At 37.7% G+C, this 23892-nt stretch overlaps 1 protein-coding gene across 3 annotated transcripts in view; it reads right to left on the reverse strand.

Moving 5' to 3' along the window:
* The window catches only part of RASSF8 (Ras association domain family member 8), a 126934-nt gene that overhangs the window by 59215 nt on the left and 43827 nt on the right, over window positions 1-23892 (reverse strand). The window contains exon 1 of one of the 3 annotated variants that reach the window (XM_058558630.1): window positions 15636-16007. The exons of the other annotated variants lie outside the window; for them this stretch is intronic. The gene's annotated coding sequence lies outside the window, so the exon portion shown is untranslated. Of the gene's footprint in view, window positions 1-15635; window positions 16008-23892 lie in introns of those variants that run through there. 3 annotated transcript variants of the gene reach the window in all.

A 23892-nucleotide genomic window follows, 5' to 3' on the forward strand; every position in this document is an offset into this window, starting at 1 on the left:
AAATGGGCAAAAGATATATACAGAGATGTTCAACATCACTAATCATCAGGGAAATAAATATCAAAACCACAATGAGATATAACCTCACACCTGTTAAGATGGCTATTATATATACTAAAAAACAGAAAATAAGCGTTGGTGAGGATGTGGAAAAACGGGAACCCTTGTGCACTGTTGGTGGGTGCACTGTTGTAAAATGGTGCAGTTGCTATGGAAAACAGCATGGAAGTTCCCCCCAAAATTAAAATAGAACTACCATATGATCTAGCAATCCCACTTCTAGGTATTTATCCAAAATAATTGAAATCAGGATCCCAAAGAGAAATTTGTACTTCCATGTCCACTGCAGGATTATTTACAATAGCCAAAATTGGAAATAACCTAAATGTCCACGAATGGATGAATGGAGTAAAGAAAAGGTATTATATACATGTGATCGAGTATTATTCTGCCATAAAAAAGAAAGAAATCCTATGATATGCTACAACATGGAGGAACCTGGAAGACATTATGTTAAGTGAAATAAGCCAGTCACAGAAAGACAAATACTGTATAATTCCACTTACATGAGGAAGGTAAAGCAGTCAAACTCATAGAAGCAGAAAGTAGAATGGTGGTTGCCAGGGGATGGGGGAGGGGGAAATGGGGAATTGCTATTCAATAGGTATAAAATTTCAGTTATGTGAAATGAAAAAGCTGTAGAGCTCTTCTGCACAACATCATGCTGATAATTAACAACACCATAATGTACACTTGGACATTTGGAGTGTAGATCTCATATTATGCTTTCCTCTCTTTTTGTTTTTTTTTTTAAAGAACTTCCTTTAGAATTACTCATGAGGTGAATCTGTTAACAACTAATTCTCTCAAATTTTGTTGATCTGGAAATGTCTATTTCAACCTTACTTTTGAAAGATAGTTTTATTAGCCATAAGATTCTTGGTTGACAATTTTTTTATCATACTTCTGACCTCCATTGTTTCTGATGAGAAGTCAGATGTTAATCTCATTGAGATTCCATTCTAAGTGAGGAGTCATTTTTCTCTTGCTGCTTTCAGATTTTTCTCCTTGTCTTTCAGCATTTTACTACGATGCATTTGGGTGTGGACCTCTTCTTATTTATCCAACTTGGAGTTTGCCAAGTTTTTTGGATGTATAGATTAACATTTTTCATCAAATTTGGCATATTTTCAGCTATTATTTATTCCAATTTTTTTCCTGCTCTTTTCTTTCTTCTCTCCTTCCAGTACTCCTATTACACATATGTTGGTGACCTTCATGGTGCCCTCATTTCTCTGAGGCTCTGTTCATATTTCTTCATTCTTTTTTTCTATTTTTTTGGATTGCATGATCTCTAACAAGCTATCTTCAAGTTCATTAGTTATTTCTTCAGCCTGTTCAAACCTACTGTTGAGCCCATCTAGTGAATTTTTCATTTTGGTTACTATACTTTTTATTGTACTTCAGAATTTCCATTTGGCTTCTTTTTTATTATTTCTATCTCTTTATTGATATTCTCAATTTGATGAGACACTGTCATGATAGCTTCCCTTTACTTCTTTAAGCACAGTTTCCTGTAGTTCTTTGAACGTCTTTACAATAGCTGCTTTGAAGTCTTTTTCTGTTAAATTCAAGATCTGAGTCCTCTCACAGGCAGTTTCTGTTACTTGCTTTTTTTTCCTGTCTATAGGTCACACTGTCCTGTCTCTTTTCATGTCTCATAGTTTTTTGCTGAAAACTGGACATAATATATTGTATAAACTCTGGATACTGATTCTTCTTCTCTACTCTTTGGGGCTTGTTTTTGTTGTTGTTTGCTGTTTGTTGAGTGACTTGGCTAAACTGTCTATTTCCCCTGCAGTGCAAAGCCTCTGGTGTTGCTCCTCAGAGGGTGCAGTTTTGGGCATGCACACGGTCACCAGGAAATGACAGCCTCACATTAGCAGGACTCTCTTTGATGGTCTCTCCCCCTTATCGCTGTTAAGCTGTCTGCTCAGCTCTTTAGCTGAGCTGATTTCTGGCTGATTACTCTATTGTTTTAAACAATACTCTGTGGCATAAGTTGTTCCTCAGTCTGATCAAATTAAATTTGGGCAGTGGTAGCTTTTTCGGCCTGTCTTTGAGGTTTGTTCTGACCTCAGAAGGGCTCTTCTTAGCTCTTTCCCTGGTTCTCTTTTGTGAATTAGCTGGCCTATGGTTTAGCTTTTTGCTCTTAATTAAGCAGATCTACCAGCGTCCTCTTATTTGCTTATGCTTGAGACCTCCATTGTTTTTGAGAGCAGCCTTAGACTTGAATTTCCCCACATTGTTTCAAACAAAATCAGTTCCTTTGGGGAGAGCTTTGGTGTTCTCTGTTCTTATAGACTGCCTCTTCCCCTAGGTAAAATCTCTGAGCCACTGCTCCAGGGGCTAAGAGGGGGCAGTAGCCTCTGGTCTTCTTGGCTTGCCTCTCCTGGTGTGGGACTTCTGCTCTTCAAGCAAGGTAGAGTGAGGGCAATTGGGGCCCCAGCCTGCCACACTTGGAAGAGAGTCTCCATTCTATCAGCAGGGGCTGGGTGGAGGAAGGGAGCCCTTGACCTTTTGGACACCCTCACCAGGACTTTAGCCTCTATAACTTGAAGTCAGAGTGGATGGGAATTGCTGGCAGCCTGCCCTCCTGGTAAGACATGGCATCCTTTCACTGGGAGATGAAAGGAGAGGGAGCCCATCTTCTTAATCACACCGTTGAGAGTGCAGCTATAGTAATGCTGAGCTGGGGGGGAGTGGTGGAGGGTAGGAGCAGGTCATGGCTCAACTGCCATACTGGTTGTTCTCACCGAGCGTTAGCAGATTTTCTTGGATAAATGTTTCTTCATTTGGTGTACACCTGTAGGACAATATCCAGTGACTTTAATTTGTTTTTAACAGTTTCCACAGTTATGCTCGTTTTGCAGGTCTGTGGAGCTTCTCACACCACCATTCTAGAAGAGGAGCCTCTCTTCAGTATCTGTATTTTAAGTGCAGGAAGAAGGAAATAGTTTTTGAAGTCATCTGGCAAAGAACTCTCCTAGATTTTAAAATTTTTATTCCAATATACATTATTAACAAAAAAATAAGTAATATATTGCACACTTAGAATAGGCTAGGCATTGTTCTGAGTACTTAGAAAATATTAACACAGTCCTCTATAAGGTGCATACATTGTTTTATTATCCTCATTTTATAGATGGGAACAGAGGCCTAGGAAGCTTCAGTAATTTACACAAGGTCACACAGCTAAGAAGTGGAGAAGCAGAGATTAAACAAAGGCAAATTTGCTCCACAGACTGTATATTTTTTATTTCACTTCTCTTTTTCTATGAATAGATAAATAGATAGATACTTAAAATTCGGTTCATAATGTAAATAAACTTTAATCCTGCTTTTACTTAGTATTATATGATAGTCATATTTTTACCTTATTCTTTGAAAGGAGTTTCTAATGGCTCCATAATTTTGTTCCATCTTGCCAAATTTCCTTCACTTTCACAGCACTGTATGATAATGTCTGTCTCATTATCTCCTCACCATCACTAAATACAACATTCTCGTTTAAAGAACAGTCGTCAATCTCTTTGTAAAATATTTTCTCTTATGGTTGATTTATCTTATGTTTACGTTTTATTTTTACAATTGTTTCATTACTGAGTGTCACAGTCACTTAGTGACTCCTATTCAGGCTGCTATAACAAAATACCATAGACTGGATGGTTTAAACAACAAACTTTTATTTCTCACAGGAATAAAAGTGAGAGGCTAGAAGGTCCAAGATCAAGTTGCCAGCAGATTTGGTGTCTAATGAGGGCCCACTGCCTGGTGTGTAGAGGGCCACCTTCTTGTTATATCCTCACATGGTGGAGAGAGGGATAACTAGCTCTCTGGTCTCTTCTTATAAGGGCAATAGTCCCATCATAGAGGCTCTACCCTCATGACCTCATCTAAACCTAATTACCACCAAAAGGTCCCCCTTCCAAATACTATCACATTGAGGTTAGGTTTCAACATATGAATTTTAGTGGGATACAAACATTCAGTCCATGCACTAAGTGAATTAATTTTCTGGGACTGCTGTATGATATTTCCACAAACTGCTTGGCATAAAACAACAAAAATTTTTCTCTCACATTTCTGGGGGCCAGAAGCCCAAAACAGTTTCAATTATGAGGCCAAATCCAAGTATCAGCATGGCCATGCTCCCTCCAAAGGTTCTAGGAGAGAATCTTTTCCTCGCTTCTTCAAGCTTCTGGTGGTTCCAGGCATTCCTTGGCTTGTGACCACATCACTCCAATCTCTGCCTCTGTGGTCCCATTGCCTCATCATTTTCTGTCTCAAAAACTCCCTCTGCCTTCTTATATAAGGATAGAGGCAATTGCATTTGGACTCATCCAGATAATCCAGCATAGGGATTTAAGATTGTTAACTTATTTCTTTTGCCATACAATATTCACTCCTTTACTATATAAGGTGACAAGAATATACTTATGATATATACCAAATGAGATCCTTAGGTTCATTTCCTTCCTGTTACACCTTAGACAAATGCCATAAAGCTGCAAATTTTAAGCTGCAGGCCTGAGGCACCTCCAGAGACACAATTTAAAAACCACTAACAAACAAATGATATCCAGAAAATTAAAATCCCCTTTATGAGAAAATTATCTAAAACATCACAGTTAAACATGTGGTATTAAAATCTATGTAGTACGTTTTTATCTAATCCAAACATTCCTTTAAAAGAACAATAGCTTAGTGTCCTTCTGCAAAATGATAAATCTTTTTCTACAATCAAGAATCTTTTTAAAATTCAAGTTATCTTTTACCTCAATTTAGTAACACACACAAACACACACACTTCTACATAGGCCTATGCACGAAGAACATTTATATTATATAGTCTGCTCTAGGAGGCAAAAGTTTGGATTTTGCTGTACCAAAGCCATTTCTAAGAGTTATGAGTACAAAGTAATGAGATTACATTTTTCTTTAATATATAATTTCACACTTCACACGCAGATGGGTGCTGTATCCATCAGGGTAGGCAGTTTAGGAAATATATACTTATTCATATTTTGCCACTTCTCAAACTATATTTAGAATTATTCTTTTAGAAATTTCTTCTACATCAGTTTATTACACACCAAAAAGTCTTACTTTTAATGCCCATACTTTCTTTAAAAAGTATGAGTTTAGCATTCCTAAACTCACTCATAATTATCATTCACTGAACTTGAGATAGTTACCTCTTATTTTTAAAAAGCAAGCTTACTCCATGTGACATGCTTTTGCTATTACTAAGATTATTTTAAATGAACATATCACAAGAAAATATATATGTTGCCCGATTCCAGTGGTCAGGCTACACCAGTGCTGGTGCACTATAATCTATAATCAATTTTGTTAAACAGATCTGTTAGTCACACTGGAGACACTCTTCAAGGGATAGTTATGACCATCACATAACAGCCTGAGCCACCCAGCTCTCCCGTCACCTTTGTGCAGTCCATCCCCATGCCACCTATGACTCAAAGGACCTCCTCTAAATGTTTACTTGATTCAAGGACAGCGTACCACTTCACCACCAAGCCAAACCAGGCAGAAGACAACAGTATCACTTTGCATGATGCAAGAGCGGTTCATATTCACTAGAATTTAGTCCAGCTCTTGAGAGCAGAAAGGCGTATTGGGGCAATTTTGGATATATCTACTCAAGCCACTCATAAACTAGTTACTCTAAATAACTGACTACAAAAGGGTCAATATCAGACATTAGGTCTGGGGCCAGATCAATTTTCCAAATGCAGTGAAAGGCTCTTCTGGAAGTAGACGAATATCCTTGGTTTGACCCAGTATCCATTCAATGTCCTCTTTCCTCTGGGAGTGGCATGGGGTACAACTAAAGCCACACAGGGTCAGCTATGGATACTTCCTGCTGGTTCTCCCACACCTATGTAATTTCTGGTCAGTGATTTCAAGTTTAAATAATCTTAAGTGTTCAGTTTCCATACATCTTTTATAATCCTCTAAGAAATTAAAATCATGTTCTCTGTTTGGCTACTAATGCTGGAATCCATCTTTGGTTTTATAAACTTTTGTTTTTAGTTTAGGTAATTTTTTTTGGTGAGGAAGATTGGCCCTGAGCTAACATCTGTTGCCAATCTTCCTCTTTTTTGCTTGAGGAAGATTGTCCCTGAGCTAACACTTGTGCCCATCTTCCTCCACTTTGTATGTGGGACACTGCCACAGCATGGCTTGATGAGCAGTGTGTAGGTCCGTGCCCGGGATCCAAACCCACAAACCCCAAGGCTGCCGAAGTGAAGCATGCGAATCAATCACTACTCCACTCAGCCAGCCCCAGTTTAGTTTCTTTTAGCTCATGAATTTTGTTTGTCAATAAGAAATATTAAAGCAGAATGTTATAAAATTTCAGTCTAGTTAGTTATATAATGTCAAGAATTTTTAAATTAAAAAACAGATTTGTTAAGCAAATACATAAGTTTCTAGAGCTATTTTAAAAACCACTTTAAGAATAAAGTCTTCACAGGTGGCTGTCAATCACCTGTGTATCATTTAGGTGAATGTTTATGTTCTGATGGACACAGGTAAGAAGCATGATGAAATGAGGCAATGCCTTTTAAAAAGTAATAAGCAAAAATTAGCTTTTATAGTGACACAGAGATTCTTAAGGATTCTTCTCGAGTATAGATATGCTCCAATTACAAAGTATTAATACATTTCATTAGAAGTTAAATAAACCAATATATCTAACAATTCACATGCCTCTTACAGATATTTAGTAGAAATGAAATCAAGCTATCTCATAGACTATCACAGTCCACGGGAAAGAGAAAATGTTTTTTGTCATGAATGATCTTGTAGGTTGTGTTGGTTATTAATTATTGCCTCTCAGTTCCAAATTCATCCTTTGGCCTGTTCTATGAAAAAGGATCTGGGTCCTTAAACATTTTTTCTTTGACAATGACACCATGTGACATTTTGTCCAGAGAGGGCACTGGAGAGACACTCTAGAGGGGGCAAGAGGAAAGGGTTTTGCTCCCTGGTGCGCCTGCTCAGCAGCAGCTCCTGCAAGCGTAGAGAGGCCAGCAGAACCAGCGGCTTCCCCAGCACCAGCTTTGGGTGGTTTTATAGAGGAGTGTCTCTGGTAAGATACCTCCTCAGCAAGTTCCAGGGGGTGGATTTCTAGTAAGTTCCATCAATGAGGCACCATGGGGACTTCTCTGCCACCCACTGAGCCACAGCCAGGTCCTCTGCAACAAGGTCTGAATCTCAGTCCCAAGAGGCCTCTTCTTTGGGTATTCTATCTCAGCCTTAGGGGTAGTGGCTTTAAGATCACATTATATCTGCTATTCCTGTGTTATACAGAGTTCTCTTTACCTCTTCAATCTCTCATTTCCAATCCCCTGTTATATTTACAGTCCTTTATATTAAACTTTCCCTGTTCAAATGACCATGTGGTTCCTCTCTCCTGACTGGGCCCAGACTTGTCTAGCAATAGAAAGCACTGTTGTCCAGTTCTTCTCTGTGTACCTTAGAATAAATATTCCTAATAACAATTAACAATACTGATGTAATAACAAGACAAAAACAATCAGAAAAAAGCTTTTTTGCTAAAAATATTTTATTTACTTAATCCTATACGGATTTTTACTGCCATATGAAAAATGAAAGGAAAACAAGTAAGAATGTTTCCTCATTTAATATCATTCATCTATAGGGAAAAAAATTCCAGTTGAAACTATTAAAAAGGTGAAGCCAATCCTTTCATGAAAAAAATACTTGCCTAGCTCGTGCATGCAGAGAAATAAAAGAATCAAGTCAATTTTACAAACCACTAGAAATGAAAAGAAAAATAAAAGGTTTTAACTAATGAATGAGCTTCAGATAATATTTTCATTATCTGTCCTGTCTTGTTAATGTGAGTAAAAAATATAAATGAACATCTATGTAATAGGACAGATACAAATCAAATAGCATGAAGCAAGAAAAAGGAGAAGAAGAAAATATTTTCACACCTTATTAAATGGGCTGACATGGACAACTGCCAGCAAAAACTTCATAAGCAACTTAAACTCTGAAAAAGTTTAACTTTTAAAAACTAAAAACTTTTAAAAACTAACTAAAAACAATTTTCTTACTAAATATAAAACCTGCATAGAACTTTGCAATTTATAAAGCTCTCTCTCATAGATCCATATGTAGATAACATCAACAAAAAAGACCTCTCTATAATAAATTATCAGAAAGAGAAACTAAGAAAATAATCCCATGAACAATTACATCAAAAAAATACCTAGGGGGCTGGCCCTGTGGCCTAGTGGTTAAGTTCAGCATACTCTGCTTTGGCGGCCCTGGTTTGGTTCCTGGGCATGGACTTACACCACTTGTCAGCGGCCATGCTGTGGCGGCAACCCACATACAAAATAGAGGAAGAATGGCACAGATATTAGTTCAGGGCCAATCTTCCTCAGCAAAAATAAAAAAAAAAGAATACCTAGGAATACATTTAACTAAGGAGGTGAAAGACTTGTATACTGAAAACTATAAGACATTGATGAAAGAAAATGAAGATGACACAAATTAATGGAAGATACTCTGTGTACATGGATTGGAATAATTAATATTGTTAAAATGTCCATACTACCCAAAGCAATCTACAGATTCAATGCACTCCCTATCAAAATCCCAATGGAATTTTCCACAGAAATAGAACAAACAACCCTAAAATTTGTATGGAACCACAAAAGATCCCAAATAGCCAAAGCAATCTTGAGAAAGAAGAACAAAGCTAAAGACATCACAGTCTCTGATTTCAAGCTCTATTACAAAGCGATAGTAATCAAAACAGTATGTTCTGGAATAAAAACAGACACAAAGGTCAATGGAACAGAATGGAGACCCAAGAAATAAACCCACATGGATATGGTCAATTAATTTACAACAAAGGAGCCAAGAATACACTATGGGGAAAGGACAGTTTCTTTAATAAATGATGTTGAGAAAACTGGATGGCCACACGCAAAAGAAACAAACTAAACTATCACCTTACACCATACACAAAAATAAACTCAAAATGTATTAAAGACTTGAATGTAAGACCATAAAACTCCTACATGAAAACAGATGGTAAGCTCCTTGACATTAATCTTGGCGATGATTTTTTGAATCTTACTCCAAAAGCAAAAATAAATAAGTGGGATTACATCAAACTAAAAAGCCTCTTCCTAGCAAAGGAAACCATCAACAAAGTGAAAAGGCAACCTACTGCATGGGAGAAAATATTTGCAAATCATATATGTGATAAGGGTTAATATCCAAAATATATAAAGAACTCATACAACTCAATAGCAAAGAAACAAACAATCTAACTAAAAAATGGGCAGAGCATCTGAACAGACATTTTTATAAATAAGACATACAGACAGCCAACAGGTACATGAATAGATGCTCAGCATCACTAATCATCAGGGCAATGCAAATCAAAATCACAATGAGCTATCACCTCACAACTGTTAGAATGGCTATTATCAAAAAGACAAGAAATGACATGTTTGGGAGAAGATGTGGCGAAAAGGGAACCATTGTGCACTGTTGGTGGGAGTGTAAATTGGTGCAGCTATGGAAAACAGTTTGAAAGTTCCTCAAAAAATTAAAAATAGAACCTATGATCCAGCAATTCCACTTCTGGGTATTTATCTGAAGAAAACAAAAACACTTAACTTGAAGAGATATGTGCATCCCATGTTCAATGCAGTGTTATTTACAACAGCCAAGACATGGAAGCAACCTAAGTGTCCATGGATGGATGGATGGATAAAGAAAATGTAGTGTATATATACACAGTGAAATACTATTTAGCCATAAAAAAGAATGAAACCTTGCCATTTGGGACAACATAGATGAACCTTGAGGGCATTATGATAAGTGAAATAAGTCAGAGAAAGACAAATACTGTATGATCTCACTTATATGTGGAAACTAAAACAACAACAACAACATAGATACAGAGAACAGACTAGTGGTTGCCAGAGGAGGGGGCAGGGGGCAGGTGAAATGGGTGGAAGAAGTCCAAAGGTACAAACTTCCAGTCATAAAATACAGAAGTCCTGGGGATGTAGCATACAGCACGGGGACTACAGTTAATAATACTGTATTGCATATTTGAAAGTTGCTAAGAAAGTAGATCTTAAAGTTCTCATCACAAGAAATAAATTTTTTATAACTATGTATGGTGATAGATGTTAAGTAAACTTACGTTGGTGATCGTTTCACAACACATACAAATATTGAATCATTATGTTGTACATCTGAAACTAATATAATGTTATATGTTAATTATACCTCAATAAAATATTAATACATTAAAAAAAAAACCTCCTTCTTCTCCACCCAGCCTCCCCCCACCCCTGTGTCACCCCTTAGATCCCAAATTGTGACTTTCTAGAACAGACAACAAGAATACGAAGATTAATTAAGGTAACATTACAAGAAAAATTCTGGACATATGAGCTACAGTCCAAGATTATTGGGAGATCTTAAAATCTCAGGTCAGGGAGAAGGTAATTCTTAATCTAAAAGACCACTATAAAAGAAAGAAAGAAAAAGTACTGGTTAGACTTTAGAACCAGGGAGATTCATCAGATAATCTAAAAACAAAACAAAACAAAACAAAAAGACCAACCAACCAACCAATCAAACAAAAAACCCCAAAAGACAGCCCTTAATAACTTCCAGGCTTTTAAAAGTTTAAAACAGATCAAAATGAATAAATTTCCCATGTATTTCAAGGGAAAATAGGCTCTTCCTGCCTCTAGTTAAACAAACTCTTTAGTTGAAGGTTCTGACTCTCCAATTTTGGAGAATATGATTGCTTGACAGGCAAAATACAGGATGAAAATAAAGATGATAGTAATTTGGTAACAAATTATAAACTCCAACTGGCCACCAGCACTTCAAAGTATCCATTAGTCAGAGTTAGTGGGGTCTGTGGTCACAGTGTTACAGAGAAGTATTGTCTTCTGTTTTTAAAGTAGGAATAGCTAGGACCTTATCAATCAAGAAAAAACAGAAACAGTATTACGGAGAACAAGCAGTGACTGAAGAAACACTTCTAATAGGTTATTTCTCTTAATCTCATTTACTTTTCCAAGAAGCACATTCAAATCAGCATTTCTTACAATACAATAATAGATCGTCTAACTTTAGGTATTATATATTTTCTTTTCCTAACATCATTATGAAAATAAGAAAAATTTTCATTTCTTTGCAAACTGAGATAAGTAACAAAGTATAATGTTACTTAACTCTAAAGATACATACAAAAGATAAGCAATTTTCCATAGCCTCACACACTAATTTGGATTAAACCTTACCTCAATCTCTTTGCTAGTCGGGGGGCCTATCTATGGAAATATATTTTGATATAAATTATTTTCTGTTTCTCAGTTTAAGGCCTCAGATTTCAGAGGAGAAAAATAAGATTGCATTTCCTAGAAATCTGAACACTAAGCAGCAGACAGGAATGACGATTTACTATTGTAGGTATTACTGGTCCTTGGTTCAAACACTCCAACCCCGAATCCAGTGCCAAGACGCTCTTCAATAATCCTGCAGTGGGTGGAGCCCCTGACATTGAGAGGTCAAGAGAGACACTGGAACGTCTACTTGACCACATGTGGAATTTTTAAAAAAGACTACCTTCAGTTGAAGTAGTAGTAAAGTCTGAAAGGAAAAAAGACCAAATAAATAAAGAAAGCTGCAATCCTAACAAGTTTTTATTTCCACAGTTGCAGCCATAACACAGTTTTAAATTCAATTCTTAAATGATTAGTATTTTGATCATTAAAATTTAATGAAGACTTAACAGCCACTTTCTGCTGATTGTATAAAAAAATCTAATTTCATTATAACAAAGTCTATGAGCACTCAAAATTTGTTTTTTATTTCAAATATCTGAGAAAATTTTCAAATAGATAAATATTATAACTCAGTAATCAACTTTCCTTAAAATTGTTTGACATGGAGATGACTTTTATACGCTATTTAAAATAGAATTTAACCTGTATTAAATTCAACTGTCCACACCAATCAAGATTTCTATAGAAAAATAATGCATATTTGTTATTCCTAGAAAACAAAGCAATTCTTTCTTTATTATTTTCCAAAAGCAAATTGGCCCAGTTTCAACATACCACTGGAATTCAGGAGAGAGTTAATACAGATTCATATAGAGTCAAGGATAGCACATATGTTTTATGTTGCCTACTAAGTCTGATTGCTTGACTACAGATGCCAAGAAGGCAATGCTGAAAAGGATTATCAGGCTCACCATGAACACATACCATGATCAATTAATTATGTCCGCCATGAGCATAGGTAGCATATACATGATATATTTCACCATCCCTAGTACGGAAGTTATTGGTTAAGAACACATTTTAGTGGCCAGGCAGCCCTGGATTCAAATCTTGACCCTACCACTTATTAGCTGTATGACTTTAGACAAATCACTAGTTTCCTTGGCTCTAAAATGGCAATAATAATCCTCAAATTTGCCAGAGCTAAATAACAATGAACATGAAGACTTAAATACAACCTGGCATGCAGTAATTACTGAATAAAAAATAACTATTATTAGTATTACTATAGAAGTTTGAGTCTTTCAGAGCTCATTAGTGACTGATCACTGAATGAAAGGCAGGTCCCTGCCAAAATCTGCTGCTGTAGTGAGGTCTCCACTCAGCAAGTCACTGGACATATGGCACCAGCCAGCTGTGGCTGCATCTGTTGAGCAGAGGCACAGGCAGCTCAAGCAGGGCACACGAGCACAACTCCATGAAGCAACAAAGGTCCACATGCTCATATTCCTCAAACCAGTGCTACAGGCCTGAGGTTTGTCCATGCAATATAGGAATGTGCCATTTACTCAGAATGAGGTTTAGAAAAATGATGGTTACAAAAACAGAACCATTTTATTCTTCCTGGGATCACTCACCTACCTACCAAGTACACGATAAGAACTGGCAATTACACTCTTTTAAGAATTTCAGCAAGAGTCTTAATCTAGGCCTACTCAACACCAGCCACAGTGAGAGAAAAAAGACTTCTATTAAACATGAAATCTACTTTAATAACAAAGTATACAAAAAATGAAAAAAAAAAAACCTTTAAAAACTTAAAGCTAGTTAGAAAATGCTTATGATATATAACCAGGAAGAATGAACAATATAGCTAAAAGGGAACTAGGTCCTTTTCCTATAAAAAGTAAAGTTTTCCACAGTTAAAAACAGTGTCAAATCTTATAATACTATTTGAAATTCTAACTCCGTGATTATGATTTCTAATTAACAGGCTTGGTTACTACTCCAGGTCCAATTACATGATTTTACTGAGCCTGAGTGCATCTGACTAGAAAGCAATAAAATTGGAAGGACACAGAATTTAAAGAGTCAGCAGACCTGAAGGTTCACTGTTTATTTTAACTGCGTAACCCTGAACTCCCTTAAACTTGTGAAGGCTCATTTCTTCACCTGTAGAATACTGATAAAAATATTTTTCTCATTAGCTTGCTGTGAGCATCAAACTAGACTCACCTATTTAAAAGTGTTGTATGACACTAAAATGCTGTCCCACCAGGTGGCCATCAACAGAGAAGCCACATTCTCCCATGGGTTTATAAAACAGGCTTAGATTCCTGGGAACAAGAGGGAAGCTGGGAGGGCAGTCCTGTGGGCACACCACACAAGGAGAACTCTGCCCTTTCTGTTGGGCAGAACTACCACGTTCCCTGAGGACAAGCCCATGCCAACAAAGAACCTTGTAGATAACCAGCTGCTGACTACATGGAAATCTCGTCATTTTCTAATTCTGGAAGATACTTTCCTTTATTTTGAGTCTATAAATCTGGGTTGAGGGACAGAGCACAAAGGTGGAACAAACTGCACAGCTCTTAAAACTCACATGAAAGGAAATATCATGGATACAGAATGCCCAAGAAAAAACAAATCTGGATACTAATCATAGTCCCCACAAATCTTTAAAAATTCAACTCACTTACATGATTAGTAATAACATAAATAATATACGAGCATAGTTATGTTTTATATACAGATACGAGGCCAGATGGAAAGATGACTTCTATTCCTCTATTTTCAGAAACACAAGAAGCCATTTAAAGCCACTGAAAAAAGGCTAAATAACTACAGTTCACACAACCAACACTCAAGTATTCACTGCCAGTTATAATGCTATTTGAGGAAGAAGCAGAGTTTTGGTTTTCTCACTTTTTAAATATTAAATGCCTGACAGCTTTTGTTAAAGTCATTTGTAACACTTACTAAGTACTTACCATATGCCAGGCACTGTTCCTAAGTGCTTCCAATATATCAATTTATTTAATTCTCATAATAAGACTCTTATGGGGTCAGTGCTATTATAATCCCTACTTTTTAGAAGAAGAAACTATGGCACAGAGAAGTTATAAAACTTGCCCAAGATCACACACCTCATTAGGGGCAAAGCCAAGATCTGAATCTAGACCGTCTGCAACCAGCACTCAAACCCTGAACAAACATACTCCACCATCTAAGAAAATAAATAATTAAGTAGAATATACCTTATACTTAATTGTTTTAAAAAGCATTTACTAAAGGCCTATTATGTTCTACACATATGATAACAACAGCTTTAAAGACACTAGATTTAAATGAAGTTCATAAGTCAGTCTCCATCTATTAGTTAATTAATCATGTCATCACACTTACTTGACTCAGGTGTTTGTGGGATTGGAGATGAAGAGGAAGCAAGGGTCTACAAGAGTAAATACCACTATTAAAAATAATATTGCTCATCAGGAAAAGGAAAGCTCTTCTGGGAAATATTTGATTGATATTTTTGGAAAATAAGTTCTGATGAAATTCTCAAGATTATGTAATACTGACTAAAGTCAAATGTCCACAATTTTCCATGGGGGATTCTAGACACATGGCTCAATCAGCTCTTAGACACAACTGGGGGCTAACACAAACCCAAATGGCATCAGGCCTCAACCCAAAAGAAACTGCAATTAAAACTCCTGACGTCTGGGGGCCAGCCCGGTGGCACAAGTGGTTAAGTGCACGCGTTCCGCTGTGGCGGCCTGGGGTTCGCCGGTTCGGATCCCGGGCGCGCACCGACGCACCACTTGTCAAGCCATGCTGTGGCGGTGTCCCATATAAAGTAGAGGAAGATGGGCATGGATGTTAGCCAAGGGCCAGTCTTCCTCAGCAAAAAAAGAGGAGGATTGGCAGATGTTAGCATAGGGCTGATCTTGCTCACAAAAAAAAAAAACAAAAGTCTGTCGTCTGATAGTACTGCTACCGGATCCATTTATCCGTGGCTGCAATATATAAGGGTATAACTTTTACAGTGAAATACCGCAAGATCTAAAAAGTAAGATCATTAGCTATCTTTTAGTTCATTCATAATTAGCATAGACTCCTTGCCATTCCAGTTTTCACTGTGAAGCACTTAAAAATAAAAAAAAAAATTCTCACTTTTAAGTTCAATGTGTTCTTCCTCAGTCTCACAATCATTAACTTCCCAATTACCAGAGAATCACTCACCATATCTTTAACCACCTCCATCCTTTCTTCAAAGTGTGTCTGCAGCCTGCCCCTCTGGACACCTCCTCTTGATGGAAGCTCCTCAGAGCCGTCTGTGTCCATCTCTCTCCATCACTCCTTCAGCTGACTACTCATTTTGTACACAATCACATTTGCACCATCTCCACAAATTTGGTCCTAAATCTTCTTCATATGAGAATCTGTCAACTCAAACAGTGTGATCAAGATGGTCCAAGACACTCTGTTACACCTTTATCCTAGGGCTCCCTCTGAGGGGACAGGCACAGGACCACATGACAATATTCTCCTGGACACAAAGCCCGGAGAATTCTCTGGTTTCTGTAGATGTTGCTGGAAGGCTTCCTTTGGTTTCTGAGGTACAAAGATGGATAATTCCTGAGATGACCTCAGGAGATCTTTCTCAGATCTGCATAGGACAGAACAAGAAACTCAATTCTTAGGACTAACAAGGTGAGTGATAACCTCCTTTCACCTTTGGATTCCAAAGAGGGAAAGATAAGATGGTACCAGTTCCCTTAAAACACTTAAAAATGACAAATGTACTAAGCTAGAGAGGGGGAGTTTCTGCTCTAGTCTTTGTAAACAGGATGGATCCTAACCAGTCTCCCTTCTATCCCCAGTCCTCTCTCTCTTGCCCCTTAGGTATCCAAAAGTCCCTCATGTTGCCCCTTGGTTGGTCCAAAACCCCTAACCAATCATTCCTCACTGTCCCATCACCAACAAAAGAATTTTGCAGTCCAGAAGTATTTCTTTTCTTCTTTACCAAGTCCTCCTCATGTTCCTTAGAGTGACTGAAGTCGATCAAATGTTAAGGTGGAAGGGGTATATCAGACTAACTTAAGCATAGTAAATTCATCTCCAATTGGTAACATGAGATGAGATAATTAGGGCAAAAGAGCTTTCCTATTGGTCTTTAAACAAATCACAGTGCCCATTCTCAGGGCTGAGGGAATTACGGTGTGGCAAGCAAGGTGCCGAGGATGCAAAATATAAGGAGGCATCATTATCAAGTGCCAACACTGTACTTGCATGACTCTGCAAGTAAGTGCCTCCTTACATTCTGTGCTCTCCTAGGTGTCTTACTTTCCTTATTCTAAAGGCCCTCTGCCATTGTGCCTACAAGTCAAAACGGTTAAGATGGTCCCAATTGACAAACAGGAAAAACGTTAGCTGCTCTTAAGTCGCTGCCTATGGAGAAGCAATTGGTTCTACCTTCCCTTTTAATTTCCCACTAATTTCTAGCTTAGTTTCTGGCTAGAACCTAAGCCCTTGGCTGGTGCCTGCCCAACTTTCCTCAACAAAAAAGAAACAAACACCGGTGAGTGAGAAAGCCTTCTGGCCCCTGGGCCTCAAAATCTATTAGGAATCAGATAGCTATTCCAGGGCCAGGGCACACCAGATGCCTGGAAAACTAGTGGGCAGTCACAGGAGGCCCGTGGCAAACCAGGATGCCCGCTCCCTCATATCTACTCCAGCATCATTGCTCTCTGCACTGGTTTTTGTATTGGATCAGAGAATAAGTCGCTATCTTACCCATCTTCAGAACAACAACAACTAGCTTTCTTCTGATCCCACTTTCCCTACAAGCTAGCCTCCATTTCTTGTTCCCTCTTCATCTTCTAACCTTCCATTCTCTATTGAGCTCATTTCTGTCAGGCTTTTACACCTATCACTCCACCAAAACCACCTTTATCAAGGTCACCAATCACCTTCATGTTGCTAAATCAAAGAATCAACGTATCACTCCCTCCTCCTGACACTCTCTTCACTTGGCTTCCAGGGCACTGCATTCTCTTGGTTTTCCTCCAACTTCACTGGTCTTCCTTCTCAATCTCCTCTTCTCTTTGCTCCCTTAATGTTTGAGTATCCCAAATCTAAATCATTGGTCCTCTACTTTTTTCCATTTATATCCACTCCCTTGGTGATCTCATTCACCTTGATCATACTTGAAATACCATACACTTGACAATTCCCATATTTATATTTCTAGCTCAGACCTCTCTCTGACTTCAGTCTCACATTCAGATCTCTATTCAACACTGCCACTTTGATGTCCAGTAGACATCTCAAACTCAACATGTCTTAACCCCCTAATCTGTTGCACCCACACTTGTTTATCTCAGTTCAAAGCAACTAGAATTCATCCTTTTAGTTGCTTAGGCCAAGATGCCTATAGTTATCCTTGACTCTTCTCTCTCACAACCCATATCCAATCTGTCAGGAAATCCTGTTGGCTCCTCTATCCACCTTTCCATCTCTAACCTGAATTACTACAACAGCCTCCCAATGAGTCTCCCTGCTTCTACCCTTGTTCCTCCACTCCCAAATAGACTATTCTCAACACAGAAGCCAGAAAGAGAAATAAAAGAAAAATAATTTAAAACAAAGAGACATGAACTTAAATATGTAAATAACAAGACACAACGAAGTAACTGGATGTTTACATCTATACCATGAATGCAACAATTGTACGTGCAGACTGCTAACAGGTATGTTGACAGGAAACTCAAATACTACAAAGGGCACTGCTGTCTGTGACATAGTTTTATGAGTTGAGGAACAACTCTTTTTCAAGTTCTGAATTAAATACGATTTTCCCTTAATTTACATAATAGTTGCATTCCTGGAAAATTTACTATATATTAAGACAATGCAAAAATGCTTTGTGTATATGTGTGAAAAGTTATGTTCAATTGTGGTTTTTCACTGGGAAAGTAGAGTGTGCCATTTTAACGTCATTGTGTAGGCCTGTCCTGTGCACTATAGGATGCCTGGCATCCCCGTCACCCATTCACTAAATGCCAGTAGCATCCCTTCAATCACTGTGACAACTAAAAACGCTCTCACAAACTTCCCCAACATCCCTGATGTGAAACCACTCCTGCTTAGAAATACTATTCTAAAAATAAAGTCTGTGATCCTACAACATCTGTTGACTCTGTAGTTTGATCAAAAGAAGTGTGAACAACATACGTAAAAGCACAAAGTACCATCCATCTTGAGTGTGAAATTATAATTTAGTCAAGAATATCCTAGTATATCCATTGGTTCTCAGCCCAGATAGTGCCCTTGTCCTAACATGTTGGTGAACTTGGCTTCTCGTAAGACGAAGGTAGGATTATGATAGCTGGCAGCTACACATTATACATAACTTGAGACCTTGGGAATGCTGCTACTATGTAAATCCATTTTGCAGTAGAAAAACAGATGGGGAAGTACCAGTGTACAGGAAAGGATGCTGGACTGATTGGAAATCAAAAGATTTAGGCTGTAATTCAGACTCTGCAAACAAAGAGACGTATTCACCTATTCAACAGATCTTTATGTACTGGCTGGGCACTGGGACCACAAAGATGAATAAAAGAGTTTTTGCCCTAGAGAAGATGTCTAGAGGGAGCAAATCAGTCTCTCACTGGGTCTTGGTTTCTTTAACCTCAAATCTAAATCTTCAAAGTGCTTTCCAAGTACAAAATAAGATTAAGATTTTATGTCTATGCTTGCAATACGCTGTGGTGCAGCACAGGGAAAATACAAAATAAATGGAGGCAAGATGGTACCAGAGCTAGGGTAGCCATCCATTTGACATTATTTTATTTTTTTTATTTTTCACAAGAGGATATAAATATTACTATATGAAATTGCTATTTTGTTAACAGTAAAAATCATTACTTATATTTCTACTTCTTGATATAATAAAAAGATTGAGAGTATACATTCAAATGATCCTTGGGAGGAAAATGGAATACAAATGGCAGTTAATGTCAGACTGTTTTTCTGAAAGCATTATTTGCTGTACCAAAAAAAAAAGCAATCTTTAATCATTTCATCTCTCACAAAATTCCCATACTGACAAGGCAAAATTTGCACAATAAAACTGTCTAGTGGCTAGAGCAGCTCACAGGAGAAAATGTTAACAAAGTGACTGCAACATTAAATCAACTGGCTGGAAACAGTATAGCTTTTAATGTTATCTATTTGTATCTAATTTCTAAAGTGGGAACATTTTAAAGTAGCAATATCCTCTTGAAGCATGAGGATATGTTGAACATTGAATTTCTTGAGATTACACAGAAATTATTAAGAATAAAAAGCATGAGAAATTTTTCTCCTTACAGAGACATATGAGGTTTAGGTTACGCCAAATCATTAATACTTCAACTTATCCTCCAACTAGAACTTTGCCTACTTATAAATAATTTTGTTCCTTTCAGTTACCATAAAGCCCAGAGACGCTAAAAGAAAGGTTGTTTCTATCAAATTAGAATAAGAATCCTGTTTTTAAATTGGTCATCTCCTTCCCATTCACACTCGTATTCACACCCAGCTGTACTTGTTTATCCCCAAACACATCCTGTTCCTCATGCGCCTTTCTAGGCTTTGTAAATGCTGTTTCCCAGGCCATTCTAGAAGGCCTTCTCCGCACTCACCTTTAAATATTTGGCTCAGGTGATATCCACAAGCAGTCTTCCTTAACCTCTGCACAGTTAAAAGTACTTCCCCATGTGCTCCCATAGCACCTTCTTCATTCCACTATTGCATAATTTATGACATAACTATAATTATTTACTAACTGCCTATCCCCCAGTAGATTCTCTGCAAGCCTAAAGCCTGGGCAATACCAGGTCTGAACACAGATTCGCTAATGAAGAGAATAACTATGGAAGATAATGGTGAAAAGTGACAAGGCTTTGATCCTCCCACAAAAGATCCAAAACTTGAGGTCTATTACTTCCTCCAGTTTTGTGTTATTAGACATTATTTATAAATTATAAGAAAATCATATTTGGTATGTATATTACCAATTAACCTATCAATTTTCAAGGTTAAGCTAGTAGATGTTTTTCCTAAGGAAGAAATACATTCTCTGCAGCTGAGGTACAAAACAAGTGCCTTTGATTCATACAACATCTCTACTAAATGCATATAAAAATTCATACTTGAAATATTTTTTTTAAAAATTCCCCAATTTAGCCTATGATTCACCCAAAAAATAGGAAAGTACAAAAGAAAAAAAAGCATACCACAGGAGAGTTTATAGGGAAAGTAGTTGTGGTTCCTGAACACTACAATTCATGCCTTTCAATGTCAAAAAGTGCTTAATTGAAACAATACAGACAACTGAGGAACCATGTGTGCATTAGTTATAATTACCACCTACAATGTCCAGTCAAATGGACTAAAAAGATACATTAAGGAAGTGTGAGGAGTAAGTACACAACACATCAGAAACATCTATACACAAAACTTACCCATCAGTGCAGCTAAGGTAATTTGCAGAGACGGAGAGGAGAATTAACAGGTGTCCAATTTCCAGATATATACTCTGTGCTTTATGAGATCACAATTTCATTTAATCTTTACAGCCACCCTATGAGCTAGTTATTGTTAACCTCAATTTAATAAATAAGGAACTAAAGCTCAGAAAGATGAATTGTCCTTACTTGTCCCATGCCCCCACTGTCTCACTCAATGGACAATGGCCCGTGTTCTCTGAGCAGGCACCACAAATCAGGCACTAGGAGTATACCCAGGGTGACCATCATCCTGGCTTGCCTTGAACAGCAACAGTTTACATTGTTATCCCAGCATAATTATCAATAGTGCCGTGTTTCACTCTCCAAAGTATCTGGTTTGAACAATTTATATAGTCTCCATAAGTATGGAAGACAGAAAGTCTACTTAGATAAAAATATATCTAGCCTAAGTCTGGAACAGGACTGAAGCATTTGAAAAAAACTGCGTTATTTTAATAAAAATGATGATAATTATCATGCATTGAATTTTGTACATGCTAAGTTCTTTACATATATAATTTAATCTTAATATTCAAGTAAGAAAACTGGAGTTTAGAGAAACTAAGTACTCAAGATGACACAATTAATAACAGGGGAAGCTGACTTGTACCCAGATTGATGAATCCAGATAAGTGGCAGTTTCTGAAACTACTGGCACAGCTCCTTGGGACATCCCGGAAGGAAGAGATGAAGAGGAAGCCAGGGGCCAGGAGGACTGTCAAGGGTGTCCTTCCTACAATGTGAGTTTCTTTGCTCTAACTTCCAGATCTTTGATAGATTCTACTAAGTGGGGTGTGTGTGTGTGTGTGTGTGTGTGTGTGTGTGTGTTGTGTTTTAACAGAAACCAAGGAAAGAGAAAGGTTTAACACTGGGCAAATCTGAAGACTATACATATAAGTGATCAAAAACAGGTGAGGTGATGCTCACTTGAGACAGGAGGACTCCAGACTTAGCAAGAGCATGAGGAGACTTTCGTAAGCTTTGACAGTGGAGGTTCAGGACAAGTTTCTCTAAATTTCTAAGGAGCAAGTATACACCAGTTGAAATGTGAAGGGGAGAGAGAGGGAAAGAGAGAGAGTGCAAGCTCAATAGCTAATATGACACGGAATTACTTGGCAATAAAAACTATTGTTTCTCCCATCTGGTGTGAACCTTCTTAACTCAGTGAGACTATATATTCCTTAAAGGCAGAAACTATGGACTCCACTCTATTCTTTTTATAACTTTTCACGAGGTCCACTCTAGGTAAAAGAACTTGCCTTTGCAAAGTCAGAACGAGGGTTATGGTATCATTACTAGCTTAGTAGATCTTAAAAACAACAAATGAATTTGTATTTTGGCCCTGTTTGAATTTCTATATTCTCGCTACTGCATTCAAGTAGATAGAGGCACTATCTTAATTTACAGGGATAGAAACCAGGCCACAGAGAATGACTCTACTGAAACGAGAGGCACTGGTGCAATCAGGAGCAGACTCAATCACAGTCTCAAGTTTATCAGGTAATTACATACTAATCTCATTTTCACAAACTCAGCCAAATGAAAGAATGGAAACCAACAATAAATATTTACTGAACTCTCACCAATTCAGTGTGCAATCTGATAATCATACTGCCTTTAAGATTATTCTGGCAATCAAAGGAGTCAACCTGTAAAGAATCTTGTGTAATAAACACATGCACACATGCAATGCTATTACTACAAGTTTAAAAAGACATAAATACATGTTGTAGGCATATGTTTTCTGCAAAGATACCCAAGAAACTGTTAACAATGGTTACCACTGGGTAGAAGAAATATAATGAGGCAGGAGGTAATCTAATTTTTCATTTTGTACCTTTCTACACATTTTAAAGCCAGCCCTGGTGGTCTAGTTGTTAAGATTTGGCGCTCTCACCGCCAAGGCCAGGTTCATTTTCCAGTCTGGGAACCACAGCACCTGGCTGTCATACTGTGGCGGCTGCAAGTTGCTGTGATGCTGAAAGCTGTGCCACTGGTATTTCAAATACTAGCAGGGTTACTCAGGGTGGACAGGTTTCAGCGGAGCTTCCAGACTGACAGACCAGGAAGAAGGACCTGGCCACTCACTTCCAAAAAAACTGGCTATGAAAACTCTATGAACAGCAGCAGAGCATTGTCTGATATAACGCCAGAAGGTGAGAGGATGGCGCAAAAAGACCGGGCAGGGTTCCGCTCTGCTGTACACAGGGTTGCCAGGAGTTGGAATCAACTCCACGGCACTAACAACAAATACACTTTAAACTTACTGCATTGCTTTTTTAAAATGAGCAATTGTTTTAAATATCCAATGACTAATGCTTTGCTAGAAACCTCTTTTCTAGAATTTCAGAAAAATAGAAGGTATCAGAAATGTCAGAAAAGCAATTCCTAGTATCAATTCTTGCCTTCTAAGAAGGAAATTAAAGAAACCTGAAAACTATTTTGATAATGTAAAATCAAGTTTTATTTAAACTTAAAAGTGGTTCATTTGTCACTAACTGCAACTTTTTAAAGAGCAGACCAGCATGCTCCTTATTGCTGAGAAGCAGCCCACCATGCTCACCTCAGGGATCTGTGCCCTGTGATGAGACAGGTCCGAGGCTGCACCAGGGCAGCACAGCCTGACCTTCTTACGCACCAGAGAGACCAAGTTAAATCTTAGTCATAAACGGGCTGTGGTGCCCGCAAATCCATAAACATAACTGGAAAGAACAAGGCCATTGTTGAGAGCCATATTCAGGAAGAACAGTACAAATAAATTAAACCAAGTAGTACTTAAGACTTCAGAGGCACAGTATCTCACTCTGGATACATATCCTAAAAATTCCTTAAGTTTCTTGCCCAGCTGTAATCACTATAAACAAAATAGTGAGGTCAATGGGGAAGGGAGGAGAGGGGTAAAAATCAAAATGGCTACAGAACTAAAATAAATGTCCTAATTC

This window comes from Diceros bicornis, chromosome 17 (assembly GCF_020826845.1).
Source record: "Diceros bicornis minor isolate mBicDic1 chromosome 17, mDicBic1.mat.cur, whole genome shotgun sequence".
In the NCBI taxonomy this organism is placed as follows: domain Eukaryota; kingdom Metazoa; phylum Chordata; class Mammalia; order Perissodactyla; family Rhinocerotidae; genus Diceros; species Diceros bicornis.